The following is a 17,833-nucleotide window of genomic DNA, read 5'->3' as shown; positions in this document are numbered from 1 at the left end:
CAGGAAGATAGTCAGGATAGCGTTGCGGAGCTCAAGGGCCGGCGGAGCCGGGCGACTACACGTCCGCTCCGGTCGCCATCTTGGCTCCTCCCCCGGCCTTACCCTTCTTCTCCAACACTTCAAAGGGGCCTGTCCAGCGATCCTGGAGGGCACTAAGCTCTCCAGGCTCCATCACCCACACTTTCTGGCCAGGCTCCAATTCCACCTGGTGAGCATTGTGGTCATACCACTCCTTCATAACTGCCTGGCTGGCCTCCAAGTTGTCAGAAGCCTGCTTCCACAACTTCGCCATTTGGCTCCTGAAGGCCAGCATGTAGCTCACCACATCCTGGGGGGGTTTCCTGGGAGACTTCTCCCAACCATCCTTCACCAGGCTGAGAGGACCGCGTACAGGGTGCCCATACAGAAGCTCAAAGGGGCTGAAGCCCACTCCCTTCTGTGGCACTTCCCTGTAAGAAAAGAGCAAACAGGGTAGGAGGACGTCCCATTTCCTCCGTAGGCTTTCGGGCAGACTTCTGATCATGCCCTTCAAGGTCTTATTAAACCTCTCAACCAGTCCGTTTGACTGGGGGTGATAAGGAGTGGTGAACCGGTAGGTCACTCCACACTCCTTCCACATTGCCCGCATGTAAGCTGACATGAAGTTGGTCCCCCGGTCAGACACAACTTCCTTGGGGAATCCCACTCGGGTAAAGATTCCCATTAGGGCTCTAGCCACCACAGGTGCAGTGACTGTCCTCAGAGGAATTGCCTCTGGGTACCGTGTGGCATGATCCACCAGGACCAGGATGAACCTGTGACCAGCTATGGTTGGTGGATCTAAAGGCCCTACAATGTCGATGCCCACCCTCTCAAAGGGTGTGCTAACGACTGGAAGTGGTTCCAGGGGAGCCTTCAGCTTCACCCCTGTTTTCCCACTGGCCTGGCAGGATGCACATGTCCAACAGTAAGTGTTGGACGCCACTTTCATCTGAGGCCAGTAAAAGTGGAGGACAAGCCGAGCAAAGGTCTTGTCCTGGCCTAAGTGTCCTGCCAGAGGTATAGCATGAGCCAATTCTAGCAGAAAGGCTCGGTATTGCTGCGGGACTACCAAGGCCCTTGATGAACCAGGTAAGGGTACCTTGGGTTCACTGTAGAGGAGTCCATCCTCCCAGTAAATATGGTAGTGTCCCGTAACATCACCTGCTGCTTGGGCTTCAGCCTGTCGCCTCAGTCCCTCAAGGGTGGGGCACTCCCTCTGCCCCTTACAGAATTCCTCTCTGGTAGGACCTCCCTCCACATGCCACTCAGCAGGGATAGGTAAATCCTCCAGAGAGTCTACTTCCCCCTCCACGGACTCCTGGTCCACCACCGCAGGTGGCCGATCTGTCACATGGGGTGTGGAAGCCGGAGCAGGCTCTCCCTGTCTCCGGGTCTGTCCCTTTTTAGCAGCGGGTTGGGCCATTGTTCCAGGCTCCAACCCAGGCGAACTCCCTCTCCAGGCAGTCGCAGACCGTGTGCTTGCACAGGCCCAGTCAGGTGTACCCAGCATCGCAGAATGCGTCCGGTATTCCACCTCTCTCCAAGTGTTGTGCTCCATGTCATTCCCCAACAGACAATCGACTGGCCCGGCAGGGCTTACGGCAACTCGAAGTGAACCTGCAACCCCCTCCCACTCAAAGGGAACCTCAGCCACTGGATCTGCCGTCAGCCATCGCGGCGGGGTGGAGTACATTGGGAACCACCTGCTCTGGAGACACCAGTTGACTTCTCACCATAGTCATACTGGCTCCTGTATCTCTCAGAGCCTCCCCTCTCTGGCCATTGATGGTGACCCATTGCCCATACTTTGTAGTATTTGGGGGCACCTGGATCTTTGGAACCATCTCCCGCTCTCCCAGGGACACTAAGGTGACACCCGCCCACTCACCCCCCTTATCTAAGGGCAACTCCTCCCCGAGCGCTACACTAGCTACTCCCGGTGATTTTCCTCCGGTGGGAGGGGGTGGTCTCTTTGGGCATCTGACATCTCCCTTATAATTTCCAACACCACCACACTCAAAACAGTGGAAAACCCTTGGCTGCTGGCTTTGGCCAGGATTAGGGTTTCTGGGCGGGTTTGCCTTAGGGGTGAAACCTGCTCCCTTTCCTTGGAAATTATTTTGGGGACCTTTGGAGAACTCCTTCTTTTTATCTCCCCCCTCCTTCTTCTGGGGGGCGCCCTGTCCGGCTTTTTGAGAATCCTCTCCAGTCCCCTTTGAGGACACCCGGGTACTTGCCCAGGTATCCGCCTCCTCTGCAAGCTTCCGGGGATTGGTCAGCTTGCTGTCCACCAGGTGTTGGCGCAGCTCGGGAAAACATTTCTCGAGGAGGTGTTCTTTCAAAAATAGCTTGTACAGCCCCTCATAATCCTTCACCTCGCTGCCCTTGACCCAACCCTCCAAAGCTTTCTTGGCGTAGTCTAAGAAATCTACCCAATTCTGGGTACTCAGTTTGTGACTTCCCCTGAATTTCTGTCTGTATCTTTCAGGGGTAAGTCCAAACTTTTTCACCAGTGCCACTTTCATGGTAGGGTAGTGGGTTTGCTCATCCTGCTCCAGAGCCAACAAGGTGTCCCTGCCAGCAGGTGGCATGTATTTATACAGCCCACCCCCCCAGTGAGTTTCTAAGATGCCGTGAGCCCTTAAAGAAACTTCATATGCGGCTAACCATTTAGCAATGTCATCGCCTGTGGTGTAACTGGCAATGACATCCTTGGGTAGATAGGGTCTGGGTTCCCTGGTATTCACTTTATTTTCGCTGCCACCATTATCTGGATTGGGAGACCTTAGGGTTAAGGCTTGTAGGTCTAGCTCCTTGATGGTTCGCTCATGGGCTAACCTCCTGTCCTCCCTCTCCTTTTCCATTCTAGCTAATTCCAACTTCATTCTCCTCTCCTCCCTTCTATCTTCTAGCTCGGCGTCAGTTAAACCCCTCTCTGAGACACTGCTGCCCACCCTCGAAGGTGTCCTGGGACCTGTCAGCAGATTCCCCCCTCCAGCTTGGTACAACATTGCAGTCTCAAGGACAGTGTCCCTGTCACTCCCTTCTGTGTCCGGTTCCTCCCCTGAATGAGCTTCCACCCATGCCCTTATGCTTGTCAGCAACTCGCCTTTCCTGGCACCTTTTTTAAAGAATACCCCCTGTTGCTGACTCCATTCTTTGAGTTGGGTCACAGTGTAGGATTCTAGCTCTTCAAGATTTAATTCCATCTTTCACTAAGGGATTAAACAAGCACTCAGGAGAAAACCAAGAAGTGACCTGAGGATAACCTCCACCCACCACCAGAAATAAATTTGGAAAAACAAAATTCAAATTAGGAGGGCCGCAAGGAGAAATCTCCTGGTGTAGGCCAGTGTATTGCGTTGAATTACTATTGAGTAGCTGCAACCAAGTCAGAATCCCACCGCTAGACACCAATCTGTTGGAACCTGGGATGTCAGGTCACCTAGGGTAGCCTGGCCTAGGGCAAGACATGCAATTCTAGAGGCACAAGTGTGAAGGTTGCAAACCACCCAGCAGTAAATCCACGCAATAACACATAAAAAGGACACTACACCAATGTTGGAAAAATAAGTACTCCTTTATAAAAATAATATCTTTGCTCTTTTGACACTTGAATTCACAGTTCAATATAATGCATTCCGTCAGGAGAAGAACCAGTACTTTTAAAATTGCCAAATAATGTCAAAACACAGTTCTATTAACTTATCAGCACATTACATTCAGATGTCTGGAAATCAGTAGTTCTACTTTCAGAGATGTTAACTTATTTCAGTAATTATTATCAAAATAACATTTAATCAGACTCCAACATTAACCAGATTTGACTTCAATGAGGAATTTCAGTTAAACTCGACGTTTACTTAGACACCAGCAATCTCTGTGAGGAACTTATGCCTTTGCTTAACCAGCAAGTTCCTTCCGCCCTCTATTTGCAGATGATTCCCCCAAGCTACTCCCCACCTTGTATCAAACAATGAAGAAAGCGACCAGTGTCTAAGGTACTCCCTTGTAGGCGCTAGCGCCCCTTTCCCCCTGCAGTTCACCTCCTTACTTGTACCAAAACGGGCGGTGGCAGTCTTGCTGCGCCAGAGAGTGGGGGAAAACACTTGGCAGGACCAAAGGGAGCCACACGCTGGCAAGGTTCACCAGCCTCTGGGGCCCCTCAGCTCTCCTCTGCGTGGCGCCAAAATAAAGGAAGCAGTCTCAGTCGTGTCTCCTGAGCCGCTTTTAGGCTCCACAGTCCTCCCCTCCCGCCAGCCACAACAAGCGGCGCTCGAGCAGGGGAGAGAAGATGCCACTCGCCCCTACCGCCGTGGGACACCCGGCGTCGCTCTCCACAACTCCCTCGCGCTGATCGGAGGGTAACACTGCTCCTCGCAGCTAGCTCCGCCTCAGGGAGTTGAATGCACCACCGGGCATGCGCGAAGGGGAAGCGTCTCCCCGCTGAAGCCCGCGCTCTCCTACCGGTGCTCTTCTCCACAACTCCGCCCACTCAGGAAGTCCGCCGGGATTCCTCAAGGTCCGCTCCTCACCTCCAAATCGCCTCTTCAGCCACAACTCGGTGCCGATCCCCACGCTGTCACAGGGGCGGAACAGCCCGATCTCTCCTGGCCTCTGCTCCCTCAGCGCCCGCTGCTCCTCTCAGTTGGCGCTCAACCACTGATCCAGTGCAGCTCACCAGGCGCTGGCTTCACTCCACAGCAGGTGAGAGATGACACTCAGTGGGGTGATTAAACTAGGGGACAGTCGCTGTAACCAGGGCAGGATTCTATTGAGGACTGAATAAAAAAGGGGGGGGAGGGGGCCACAAGGATTATCCCTCCTCCGTTTGAGGGAATCTCAGCAGAAGTATTTTCACTGGGCAGAGGACTGCACCCTACAGTGCTGTAGTCTCCTTCTCCTGTCCACCTCCCTATTCCTTCAGTCTAGGGATTAGTCAGGCGCCCAGGGTCTCCCTTAATCATCCACAGCGGGGACAAGACAAGGATCCCAAAGGAGGAGTAGAGAAGTGGATTAATTAGGCTGCTTCCCAGTCCAGGAGATCAACCCTTTCACTAGCCTCCCCCCACCTTCCAAGATAGCCTGTCCTCCAGCTGACTCTCTCAGGTAGACAAAATGGCTGCCCAGTATTCCGCCTTATATAGGCTGACACTCAGTGGTCCAGAAGGGACCAGAAGGTTCTGGAACGCCCTATACTAGTCTATGGGCAAGCTCTGGGTTTGGCAGTTAGGGCAGTTGGTAGCCACCATTTTGTGGTTCCAACTATTCCTGTCAGAACAGGCCTCTAGGCCTGAGGTGAAAAACTATGAGAGGGGGGGGGGGGGAAGAACACCTATCCCCTTGACCAACACCTAGAAAAAGTTAGTGGACACAAAAATTATTAAGGGAATGAGGGGCAAAAAGGGGACAAAATAAATAATAAATTGGAGGGACTACGCAAGAAGCCAGACAGGTCTAACAATGACCAACTCTTTGTTGGTTACGTGGGTGCTAAGAAGGGACGGGCGGTGCACAAGAGGACCATCTCTTGGTGGGTCGTCTTGTGTATCAAGGCTTGTTACTCCTTGGTGAAGAAGGAGCCTCCCGTTGGGCTGAGGGCCCATTCCACTCGGGCCACGCCGGCTAGCACTGCCCTGGGCCGGGGAGTCCCCTTGTCGGACATCTGACAGGCAGCTATGTGGGCATCGCTGCACACGTTTGCAAGACACTACTGCCTGGACAGCCAAGTCCGGAGGGATGGCTCCTTTGGCCGTTCCGTCCTCCAGGACTTTCTGGTGTGATTATTGGTTCGCAGACCCACCACCGTGGTTGGTATGGCTGGGGTACCTATTCTAAGGTAAGGAATCTAATACTAACCTGTTTCTTTCAGATGAACAAGTTACTTACCTTCGGTAACGATATATCTGTAAGAAACAGTAGTTCGTATTAGATTCCTTACCGCTCCACCCATCCTCCCTGTTCTGCGAACCGATATCTAGGATTAAGCTCATCCCCTTTCAGGGCCCTAGTTTCAATGGCACCAGTGTTGGTTTTTAACCATCAGCAACCGTCAGCACGCGGAGGCAGCATCTAAGTACTCCTACGACGTCATCACGGCGCCCATGACGCCGACGACGGATGCGGAGACGCAGACGACGCCTACAGACGCGCAGGGGTCCTGCTACGCAAAAATTTCCGGATCCAGACTGACTCCTGGGGATATTCTAAGGTAAGGAATCTAATACTAACTACTGTATCTTACAGATATATTGTAACCGAAGGTAAGTAACTTGTTCATCAGGTGTGGTTTGGACACCGCTGATTCGTTGGGCAGGGCGATTTCCACGACGGTGACGTTGCGTCGCCATGCCTGGTTGCGTTCCACTGGATTCTCACCTGATGTCCAGAGCTGGCTCATGGACATGCCCTTCGATGGCAACCATCTATTTGGTCCCTAGGCGGACAATGCCCTGGAGCGCTTTAAAGACTCGCGCGCCACGCCTTAGTCTTTGGGTCTTTCCAAGAAGGCCCCTGCCACGTCTGGGTTTCGTTCCTTTCATGGCCAGGGTAAGAGCATCCAAGCACGCTCCTCCGCTAAGCCTGTGCAGAACCATCCCCAGTTTGGCAGTGGCTTCCGCTGGGGCGGGTCTGGTAACCAGCGAGCGGGTCAGTCTACCTCCACCCCTCCCTGCTTCCGCCTGTAAGCTTTCCTAATCCGAGCTTCAGGGAGCACCCTACACCGGTGGGTGGCAGGGTACGTCACCACATCCGCCACTGGTGCGAGATTACCTCGGACAAGTGAGTGCTGCAGATAATCTGTCAAGGTTACTTGCTCCCCCCTCTGTCCTCTCCTCCGTCCATGCCACCTCAGTACCACCACATGTCGGGGACTCATTTACTCTTCTCTGTCAGGAAGTCATGGCCCTCTTGGCAAGAGGGCCATCGAGCGTGTTCCCGGTCAGGAAGTAGGAAGTAGGGAGTGGTTGTTATTCCCACTACTTCCTGATCCCCTAGAAGGACAAGGGGTCCTTCGCCCCATCTTGGACCTCCGGGACGGAGAAGTTCAAGGTACTAACTCTGACTCCGGTCCTGGCTGCCCTGGACCCTGGAGACTGGATGGTGGTCTTTGACGCTTTTTGTCACAAGTGAAGCTGCGGTCTATTGTACACCTCTCCGCCTATACCACTTCTGCCCAGAGTGCTGAAGAAGATCAGGCGCGACCGGGCCAAAGTCATTCTTGTGGCTCCGGACTGGGCTCGAAGAGTTTGGTATCCCGAGCTACTCAGTATGAGCATCGACCCCCTGATCGGTCTGCCTCATTGGGTGGATCTTCTGTTGCAGCAGCAGGGGACGGTCCTCCACCCGAACCTGTCCAGCCTCCACCTCCATGCTTGGAGATTGAGCGGCAACAGTTGACACCTTTCGATCTTCCTCCCGAAGTCTGTGATGTCATTCTGGTAGCCAGGCGTCCCTCCACCAAAACAGTGTACGCCTGTAGGTGAACCAGGTTTGTGGCTTGGTGCACAGCTAAGACTGTGGATCCCTTTTCTGCCCCGCTTTCTGAGGTTCTTCTGTTCCTTCTTTCTTTGGCCCAGCAGGGCTCTGCTCTGGGCACTATGAAAGGTTATCTTTCGGCCATCTCTGCCTTTCTAATGCTTCCAGATCAGCCTTCTCTTTTTATGTCCCCGGTTGTTCACAGTTTTCTTAAAGTCATTACGCATACGTTTCCACCAGTACCCTTCATAATGCCTCAGTGGGACTTGAATCTTGTCTTGACTTTTCTGATGTGCACCCCCTTCAAGCCCCTTCATAACTGTCCCTTACGTCTTCTTACTCTCAAGACGGCTTTTTTGGTAGCTATCATCACAACCAGAAGAGTGAGTGAGTGAGCTCCAGGCTCTTTCTTCTAAACCTCCTTTCCTTTCTGATCATCCGGACAAGGTGGTTCTAAGGACTCGTCCTTCTTTCTTGCCAAAGGTTGTCACGCCCTTCTACATCGGGCAGACCATCACTTTTCCCACCTTCTTCCCGCCTCCGCATCCTTCAAGGAAAGAGGAGAGGCTCCACCGTCTGGACCCAAAACATGAGTTTGCATTCTATCTGCAGCATGCACAGCAGTTCTGGGTGGATGATCAGCTCTTTGATGGCTACGTGGGCGCCAAAAAAGGTCGGGCGTTGCACAAACGGACCATCTCCCGGTAGGTTGTTCTGTACATCAAAGCATGTTACTCATTGGCCAAGTAGGAACCTCCTGTGGGGCTGCATGCCCATTTGACCAGGGCAACTGCAGCCACTACTGCCTTGGGACGCGGTGTCCACTTGCAGGATATTTGTCAGGCAGCAAAGGAGCCTCGCTGCACACGTTTACCAAGCACTACTGCCTTGACAGTCTGGTCCGGAGAGACGGCTTCTTTGCCCGTTCTGTGCTCAGTCACTTTCTGGTGTAATCCTGTTCGCAGACCCTCCACCGGGGTTGGTATTGCTGGGGTAACTATTCTAAAGGTAAGGAATCTATCACAAAAGTGTCTCTTTCAGATGCACAAGTTACTTACTTGTGTAACTAAATATCTGTAAGAGACATTAGTTAGTGATATATTCCTTATCCGCCCCGCCCATCCTACCCGTTCTGCGAACTGATTACTAGGGTTAAGGTCATCCCCTTTAGGGTCCTAGTTTTATGCACCAATTGTCAGTTTCTGGCATGGCTCTGCTTTTTGGCGCGGAATAGTTGTGTACAGAACTGATGTCAGCGCGCATGGGTGACGCTTAAGTACTCTCCGTGGCGTCATCTCGGCACCTACGACGCCAGAGACGGACGCGGAGCCTCAGGACGCCACCTACTGGCGCGCAGAGGTACTGCTAAGTAGAAAAACTTTTCGGATCCAGCCTGACGCCTGGGGATATTCTAAGGTAAGGAATTTATCACTAACTAATGTCTCTTACAGATATAGCGTTACACAAGTAAGTAACTTGTGCTTTGAGACCCCTTGTTGTCAACTAGTTAGGGCTTTCGTAATATCTGCTAGGGTGTGGGCGTCTGTGTCTGCTTGTGGTGCCTGTGCTAAGTAGCCAAAGGACCCCCTCCTACAATCCATCACTCTGGCAAGCCTGTATTTTGTGGCTTGGCTTAATGTAAGACTGTGACACAGCCACTCACCTGAAGGTCAGGTTGTCTGCAGGAGCAATGAACTTTCCCCTCTCCTCCTCGAACACCTCTCGGTACTACTGAACTCGCTACAGGAGTCCCGGTAGTTGTCCCAAAAGGGAAGTGGACTGGGACAAGGAAATGAGAGAGCTTCTAGTCCCGACAGCCTGGTCCAGCCCGGCACCCTCAAGAGGATCTGTTTGCAGAGTAGGGTCGCTTTTGTGAGGACTTGCATTTCTCTATAAAATAAGAAATGCAACAGATGAGTACAGAGACCCTTCTGGGCCACTCGGGCGCACTCAGCACAGAACGTTCATAATAAGCGAGTCATGTTAATCAACTGGTTCTCAAAAGAAGCTGGGATACTCTCTTAGCCTTTGTCTGTAGGTCGCAGGAAAATACAATCCAAATAATACTTTTCTAAGACCAATGCTGCCAAAAAGGAGTCACTGGCTATGATTATGTGTCATCTACAGCCTGGTAAACAAATGGCACCTAGACAAGTCAAGTTTGCACAAAACACACATAAACAAATGGGAACAGGCCCAAAGGGCTACATAAGTCTGTGTCCATACATACCTCAGAGGGGTAACAGGATGTTTCCATGCTCAAGGTGCGGTATCAAGTTCACAATATTTGTCCTACTCTCAAAGGTCTATACAAGTAGTGTAGAAACTAAATTCTCAGAAGTCAGTAATGAGTTCAAACATAAATGACCCCAAGCACTGGGGGGGCGCTAGGTGGCGCTTGACTGTAATGACCGCACTGCTGTAAGGCTCCAGCCCGCCTGAGCTTTCTGCCATCCAGACCATCCTGAGGCATTTATTTGCTATTACCACGTCACCGATGGCATCGTGAGAGGACACGGACCATGCCGATACTACACACTCCGTGATTCATGCCATGGCCGCCGAGGTCTGCTGATCTCTTCGTGGCCAGGAGCGGCAGGCTCTAACCCCTGGCTGCGCTGCAGCTAAATCGACGCCGCAGCTTCAGGGCCTACACGGGCCCATCATCACTACGCCCCCGGTGCCCTGCTGGTGACTGGATTGCCCCCGCTAGGGTGAGTCGCCCCTACTATCAATACATTTCGGGAGACGAGACGCCACTGCGAAACGGAGTGCCCCCTCCTCGCCAAAATCAGCAAATGCACTACGTAGCTCGCGTCCGAGCGGGAAGGCCTTTCTAGCCCAGCGCAGACCTACGCGAACCTCATCATCACCCACAGGCTGCTCTTGAACTACACGAATGTGCAGCGGCTCACAGCCCCGATTTCACCGCCGGAGGCCGGCACCGACAGGTACCTGCGAGTGCGCATCGCCTGGGGGCCCGGACTGACGCAGCTCCGATACCTAGCGCCTGGCCATACTTCTGTGCCTGCAAATGGGCCAATTCACTACATCTGGCGCCATTTCCCCCAGCTCCTGAAATTTGCCGGTGAATCGGGGTTTCTGCTTTCGCTCCCCCTCACAGCGTTACTGTGGTGAGACCAGGCCCACTTTCCCTCTCTCTCTCTGAGGCAACTTAACGAAGGACAGGGGGCCCAGCTGTTTAAGACAGACACAAATCTTCAGGTGCTGTCTGGGAACATAACACGAACACAAGGGTGGACTTGGCCCCGTACCATGCTGTACGCCTGCCAGGTGATCTTATTTTTATTATTATTATTAATTAATCTTATAGAGCGCGACAGCTACCCATAAGGGTTTCCCGGCGCTGATTAACAGTAAGCACATAATTGATCCTGAAGAGAAGAATTATTGGGCAAACAGCCAGGTCTTTAAGGCTTTTCGAAAACAGAGATGGCACTGCTCCATTCGTAAGTCCATGGGAAGAGAGTTCCACAATTTGGGTCCCAGTACAGCAAAGGAATGGCCTCCAATTCTAGAAAGTCTGAATCTAGGTACGCAGAACAAATGTTGGGAAGAAGAACGGAGTGAGCGGATGGGTAAATAAGGCTTGACGAGTGCTCGAAGATAGGTGGGAGCAACATCAATTTTAATCTTATGCATAAAGCATAGTGCCTTAAATTTTACACGATTTTCGATATTAAGCCAATGAAGTTGCTTAATTCGTTTCGTGATAGGATCATATTTCCGACATCCACACAGGAGTCGGGCAGCAGCATTCTGGACCAATTGGAGACGACGCAAGATCGCCTTGGTAACCCCCAGATAGAGCACATTACTGTAATCCAATCTAGAGGTCACCAAGGCCGTCACAACAGATCTCCGGGTGTCAGATGGCAGAATCCAGAAGATCTTTCTCAGCCATCTAAGAATAGTAAAACAGGTGGCTGAGACTTTATTGACTTGGTCTTTCATCGACAGATCCCTGTCAATGAGAACCCCGAGGTTCCTAGCACGTTCAGATGGAGTAGGTAGAACGCCCATGGTTGATGGCCAGTGTCTCGGACTCCAAAGGTCAGGCTTGTTACCGAAGACAAGCACCTCCGTCTTTTCGCTGTTAAGTTTTAGAAAATTACGGCTCATCCAGCGGGAAATGTCGCTGAGACCGGATTGCAGAGAGGAAGGTGAAGAAGGATCAGCTTGAGATAAAGAAAAAACAATCTGAGAATCATCAGCATAAGTGAAAAGATTAAGACCAGAAAGCTGTGCAACATGGGCTAACGGAACGACATACAGATTAAAGAGGAGATCACCGTCTCCTCTCTCCCAGCAAACTGACCTCGGTGGCCAGTGACTGACCTGCAAGGAAGCTATGCTGTTTGGTTCGGCTCTGATGCTATGATCCACCCTGGTGATGTATAAGACTGCTCATACCTCAATTGCCTTTCATTTGGCCTCCTTGCTTCTTTTACTTCCGTGATGGGGAAAAACGACCCTAGGCAGTCCAAACTGCCCTATGAAACCCGTAGAACTACTGGCTCCCAGTTGAGGCCAGAGTCGGCGTCTGACGCTGCTGCACCCCCTGAGGAAGAATGGAAGACCATACTCCTGGGTATGAGGCAAAGCCTCTCCAACATTGACGCTAAAATGGATGCGCTAACCACGAGAATGGATGCAGTGGTAAACAAAGTGGACCAACATGACACCCGCCTAAAAGAAGCCGAGACTAGGGTTTCTGTACTGGAGGACGCTTCTACCTCTGCTGGGCGCCAACTCACCAAAATGGATAGGCTCCTAAAAGTCATCGCGGATAAAAATGAGGACCTAGAAGCTAGGTCTCGGCACAACAACGTCCGTATTTTGGGACTTGCGGAATCGACAAACACGGGCAAAATGGAAGACTTCATTGAACAATTGATTGGTGACCTGTTCGGGAAAGAGGCTTTCTCGCGCATCTAATAGTCAAAAGGGCTCACCGCTCCCTTGCTGCTTGTCCCCCTCCTGAGGCTCCCCCCCAGGCCTATCATTGCACGGTTTCTAAACTTTCGAGACCGAGATACCCTTCTACGCATGGCCCGTGAAAAACAGCAGGTGCAATACGGAAACAACACTTTATCTTTCTACCCAGACTTACTTTACCCCCACTGTTCAGGAAGCACACTGCAAGTTCACAGGAGTGAAGAAAAAACTGCAATCTCTGAAAATTCCATATGCTATGCTCTACCCAGCGAAACTGAAGATAACACACTGGGGAAAACAGGTCTTCTTCACCTCACAACAACAGGCGGAGGACTACCTCAAAAAGTACAGCAAAGCCCCCTCCGGCCCTGCGGAATCAGGTGGTCTTCCAGATCACCGTCTCCTCTCTCCCAGCAAACTGACCTCGATGGCCAGTGACTGACCTGCAAGGACGCTATGCTGTTTGGTTCGGCTCTGATGCTATGATCCACCCTGGTGATGTATAAGACTGCTTTTCTTCCACTTTTTATGTTCCTCGCCTCAAAGCTCTTCACTGTGGCTCAGGTTTCATCTCCGTCCCACTGCTGTGTGCCCTGCTTGGGCCTTGGCACAAGTGGGTGAAAGAAAGGAGATGTAAGGGCGGGTCGAGCGCCCCTAGTGAATCTTCTCCCCCCTCCATATCAGGGTGTTCCCCTGTTCCCTCCTAACTTAGACTCTTGAAAGAACTTTTGGTTCCCACTACCCCTTCCCATTTCTTGTGTTGTAATGGGTTGTGATTCCTTGGGGGGGTTCTATTTTCCCGGCAAGTTAGGGTCGCCGGTGTGGGAGGGGGGAGGGGAGGTTGTATTGTTCCTTTACAATTTGCCGAAGTATGGTTTATGTTTTTTTTATGCTCCATGTCTGAAATAAGGCCACACAAGTATACGCTAGCTACAGCTTCCACAATGGCTTGCTTACAGTTCTATATCATGACATCTGTTGTGAGTTATGGGGGACGCTGATACACGGCTGAATCTTAAAATAATCCCTTGGAATGTCAGAGGCCTTAATGAACCGAGAAAGTGTAGGCGGATTCTTGGTTACCTTGACAGGCACGGAGTGAATATAGCACTCTTGCAGGAGACACACCTCGCTCCTCGCACCAACATACACTTCGCAACCAGATGGGCCGCTGGCCAAGTCTTTTCATCTTATTCTAGCTACTCAAGGGGGTAACTGTGCTTATTAAACGCGGGGTTGCGTTCACTCTTGGTGGGGTAGACACTGATAAAGAGGGCAGATATTGTCTACTCTGGGGATGCATCGACGCACAGGACGTCTTGTTTGCCAGTTTCTACGGCCCCAATGTGGATGATCCGGCTGCACTACTTACTTTATGGGGCAAAATCCAGACGCTAGGTATTGCGCATGTGATCTGGGGCGGGGATTTTAATACCGCGCTTAGTCCTAGCTCCGACAGGTCATGACCACTACCCTCTCATTACACCAACTCTCAGTGCACGCTAGGCAGCATCATTGAAGATGGCAAACTAATTGACACATGGAGACACTTTCACCCTACAGTTAGTGAAGGCACCCACTTCTCTACCCCACATTCAACCTGGGCGCGTCTGGACTACATCTTTGCCTCAGCAGGAGTCACTCCCTGGCCAACCCGAGCCACTCACTTAACTCGTACTTTCTCAGACCACTCCCCTGTCCTTCTGGAACAGCGGCTCCCCCTTGACTACTCCCCATACCTGTCTCGGCGGCTCAATCCAGCGCATCTCCGAGATTCGGCCTTTAAGGCCGAACTGGAACAGGGCGTGAAAGAGTTTTTTGAACGCAACATCTCCTCTGTAGATCGCATCCTTACCGTTTGGGAAGCCTTTAAGGTTACGGTAAGGGGGTGGTGCATAGTTAAAGGTCGTGGAGTTTTAAAATCCATTCGTTCAGAACTGCACAAATTGGAAACTGAACTACGAGACTTAGAGGGTTAAGTGAGGGATAACCCAACGGACCTTTCAATTAATACCCGAATTCGAGACAAATTGTCAGAATACACACAGCTAGCCGACAGGGAGTGTAAATTCCTAGGCCGCCCCCAATTGGCCCGTGTCTATGGTGAAGGGGGTAGGCCGGGGAAAGCACTGGCGAACTGCCTGCATACTTTGAAGACGTTGCACTGGCATGGCTAAGGAAAATCCAACAGAAATTCCTTCATCTGGAATTATAACTAGATGAGATAACGGAAGCTATTATGAGTATGAGATCGGGTAAGGCTCCCGGGTCAGATGGCCTCCCTATTGATTTTTATAAACTATTTGCCCACATTTTGGCTCCAATATTGAAACAAGTATATTATGCCGCATTCGAAGAGGGCAGCCTCCCTTGCACTGTGCGTGAAGCTCTTATTACCTCCCTACTCAAACCAGGCAAGGACCCTACTCATTGTGACTCCTATCGCCCTCTTTCCCTACTCAACTGCGACACCAAGATTCTTGCTAAAGTGCTGGCCACTCGCCTTAATCTCCTTATGGAGAAACTGGTGCTGCCGGACCAAGCAGGCTTTGTGCACAATCGGGCGACCTCCCATAATCTCCACACTCTCCACGCGGTGCTACAAGACATCAACCCTAGATGCGAGGCAGTGGCAGTGTTTTTAGATGCTACAAAGGCTTTCGATTCTTTAGAATGGGATTACCTATTCGGCACACTGCAATATATGGGAATGCCTTTCAGTTTTATAGATTGGGTGAAACTGCTCTATCACAAACCCACGGCTACGGTGTTACTTAATGGCACCAGATCCACTCCGTTGACTGTCCAGAGAGGCACCCGCCAAGGATGCCCTTTATCTCCCATCCTCTTCACGATCGTGATCGAGCCACTGGCTGCAATGCTCCGCCAAACACACAATCCCTGCTCCCTCATATACCCATCCCGTCAATTACTCACAATTTGAATCCAGTACTGCGTGAAATTACTAAATTTGGAGGCATTGCAGGGGTACAAATAAACTGGTCCAAACCCGCCATTTTTCCACTAACTGACAACACTTCCCCGTTCCAACTAGACTACCCTCTTATGTGGGAACAGGACGAATTGAGGTATCTTGGCATACGGGTCACTAGGGACAAAGATGCAATGATGAGAGCCAATTATGGCACTGCGCTAGATAAAATTACTGATAATATCTCCAAGTGGCTGCATCTCCCCCTCTCCATGGCAGGTCGCATCGCGCTGATCAAAATGGTACTTTTACCAAAACTGCTTTATTTATTTGTTAATATTCCGTATCACCCGGGCAGGTTCTTCTTTCGCTCCCTTAATTCCCAGATCCTCAGGCTGATTTGGGGAGGGGAAACAAGCACGACTCAGCCTCACTACACTCATGCTTCCTTTTCACCAGGGAGGATTCGAGGTACCCAACTTTGAAAAATATTATGTCTGCGCGCAGGCGCATTTCGCCAACTACTGGTTTCACCCGCCACCTTACATGGCACACTTGGATGTTGAAGATGGATATATGGCTCCCGTGGTCCCAACGGGATACATTCACACCTCGGTACGGCTCAGAGACAGTGACCCCTCCACTGTAGATTGCACAGTGCAGGCTTGGACACGCATAGCACGCACTCTTGAGTGCTCATTTTATTATTCACCCCTCCTTCCTTTGGCAAACGACCCACGATTGCGAGTCACCTGCGAAGTCCTCTGTCACAAACTGCTCAATAAGCTGGGACTTCGTACTTGGGGGGATTTATATATGCAGGGTACTTTCCGCACTGCGGAACACTTTTTCGGGGAGACACGTCCCCTTCTGTTATGGATACCTAGGGATCCGTTGGAAGACGCCCGCTCTACGTACCCGACCGTACTTTCACAAATGTTTCAAGAAATGGAATGATGATTGAACCCATTCAGCTCTAGCAGAATCAGTACCCCACGCTCAGCCGTTATCATCTATCGAGCAAAGTGATCTTATAATCAGCGGGCAATGAAATTTTTCCCCATCAACTGACCCCCGTAATCCCACCGTTTATTATTAAGACACAACAAGGAATTTTTCCCTACAAGTTATGATGCGATACACATGAGAGTCGTGGTGACATTCATATTCGACATAGACCCTTAGAGTATAGCTATCATCATTGAACTTTACTACAATAAACGTTATTGTGTAAGAAATATAGACTTCCTGAAGAAGGCTCACGCCGAAACGCGTTGAATGGGAATGTGCTTCTGTATTTTATGATTTGTTTTGATACTTTGATATCACTTTTGTATTATCTATTCATAATATTTGTGTCACATGTACAAGCACCTTGTCTGTATATACTCTATATTAGCAAAAGAAATTCTATAAAAAAGATGAAATAATAATAAAATATTAGAATATATCAGGTACACATATAGTGTCAATTGATTCACTAATACAACGTCCTTACTCATAATTATGAAATAGGCACAAAACCCGGTGCAATTGTGCTCCCCTTTTCTTAAGTATTGTTTCCCTGCCAGGGTTTATCTCATAAGGCAGGGGCCCCTTTCTTCCAAATACACTGGATACCTTTCTATACACCAGACTGCGGCAAAACGTTTGTGCCCTTACCCCGACGTTTCCCACTGAACCTGATATCTTCGCCCCACTCCATGCCATAGTGTAGTCGGAGGCCCCGCGTCATGTTGTCTCTATGCTATACAAACATGTACAGGCCGCACCCAGCTCTACTACTCTCAGGGCCAGAAAGAAATGGGATAGGGATCTGGCGGAACCGCTGACTGATGAACAGTGGGAAAACAGCTGTATTCACACGCACGAGATTACTGGCAACAATAGGTTACGGCTCATCCATTACAAATTCGTACACCGACTTTACCATACCCCTGCCAGGCTGCATAGATTTCACTTGCACGAAACGGCTTCCTGTGAACGCTGTGGCTCAGTCGACGCTGACTTCTTCCACCTGGCCTGGTCCTGCCCCCAAATTGCCAATTATTGGGAACGGGTCTTCACTGGGCTTGCTGACATGCTAGGAACAACTATGCCACCTTGTCCTCTCCAGGCGCTACTGGGCCTTACACAGCCTGTTGATACTGTTCACAAGAAATTCTTAGCCCTCAGCCAAACGATTGGTTGCCTGTAGATGGGGATGGGGGAGGGCTCCCAAGTTTAAATGCTGGCTCAGTTCCATGACAATGTAGTAGGAAAGACTACATGACTATGCAGAACTCTTGCCCTTGCGATCGCGTCCAAAACACATTTGGGCGCCATTCACAGCATACCTGCTTAGTCAGCGGGAGGAGGGGGCTGAGGGGTTGGATGGAGGGGGGAATGCCTAGTGATTGTGCCTTGTGATATTCTGCAATGTATGTTTTAATACTGTATATGTGT

Source organism: Lissotriton vulgaris, chromosome 5 (assembly GCF_964263255.1).
Source record: "Lissotriton vulgaris chromosome 5, aLisVul1.2, whole genome shotgun sequence".
Lineage (NCBI taxonomy): Eukaryota > Metazoa > Chordata > Amphibia > Caudata > Salamandridae > Lissotriton > Lissotriton vulgaris.
Note: the sequence above shows the minus strand (reverse complement) of the source record.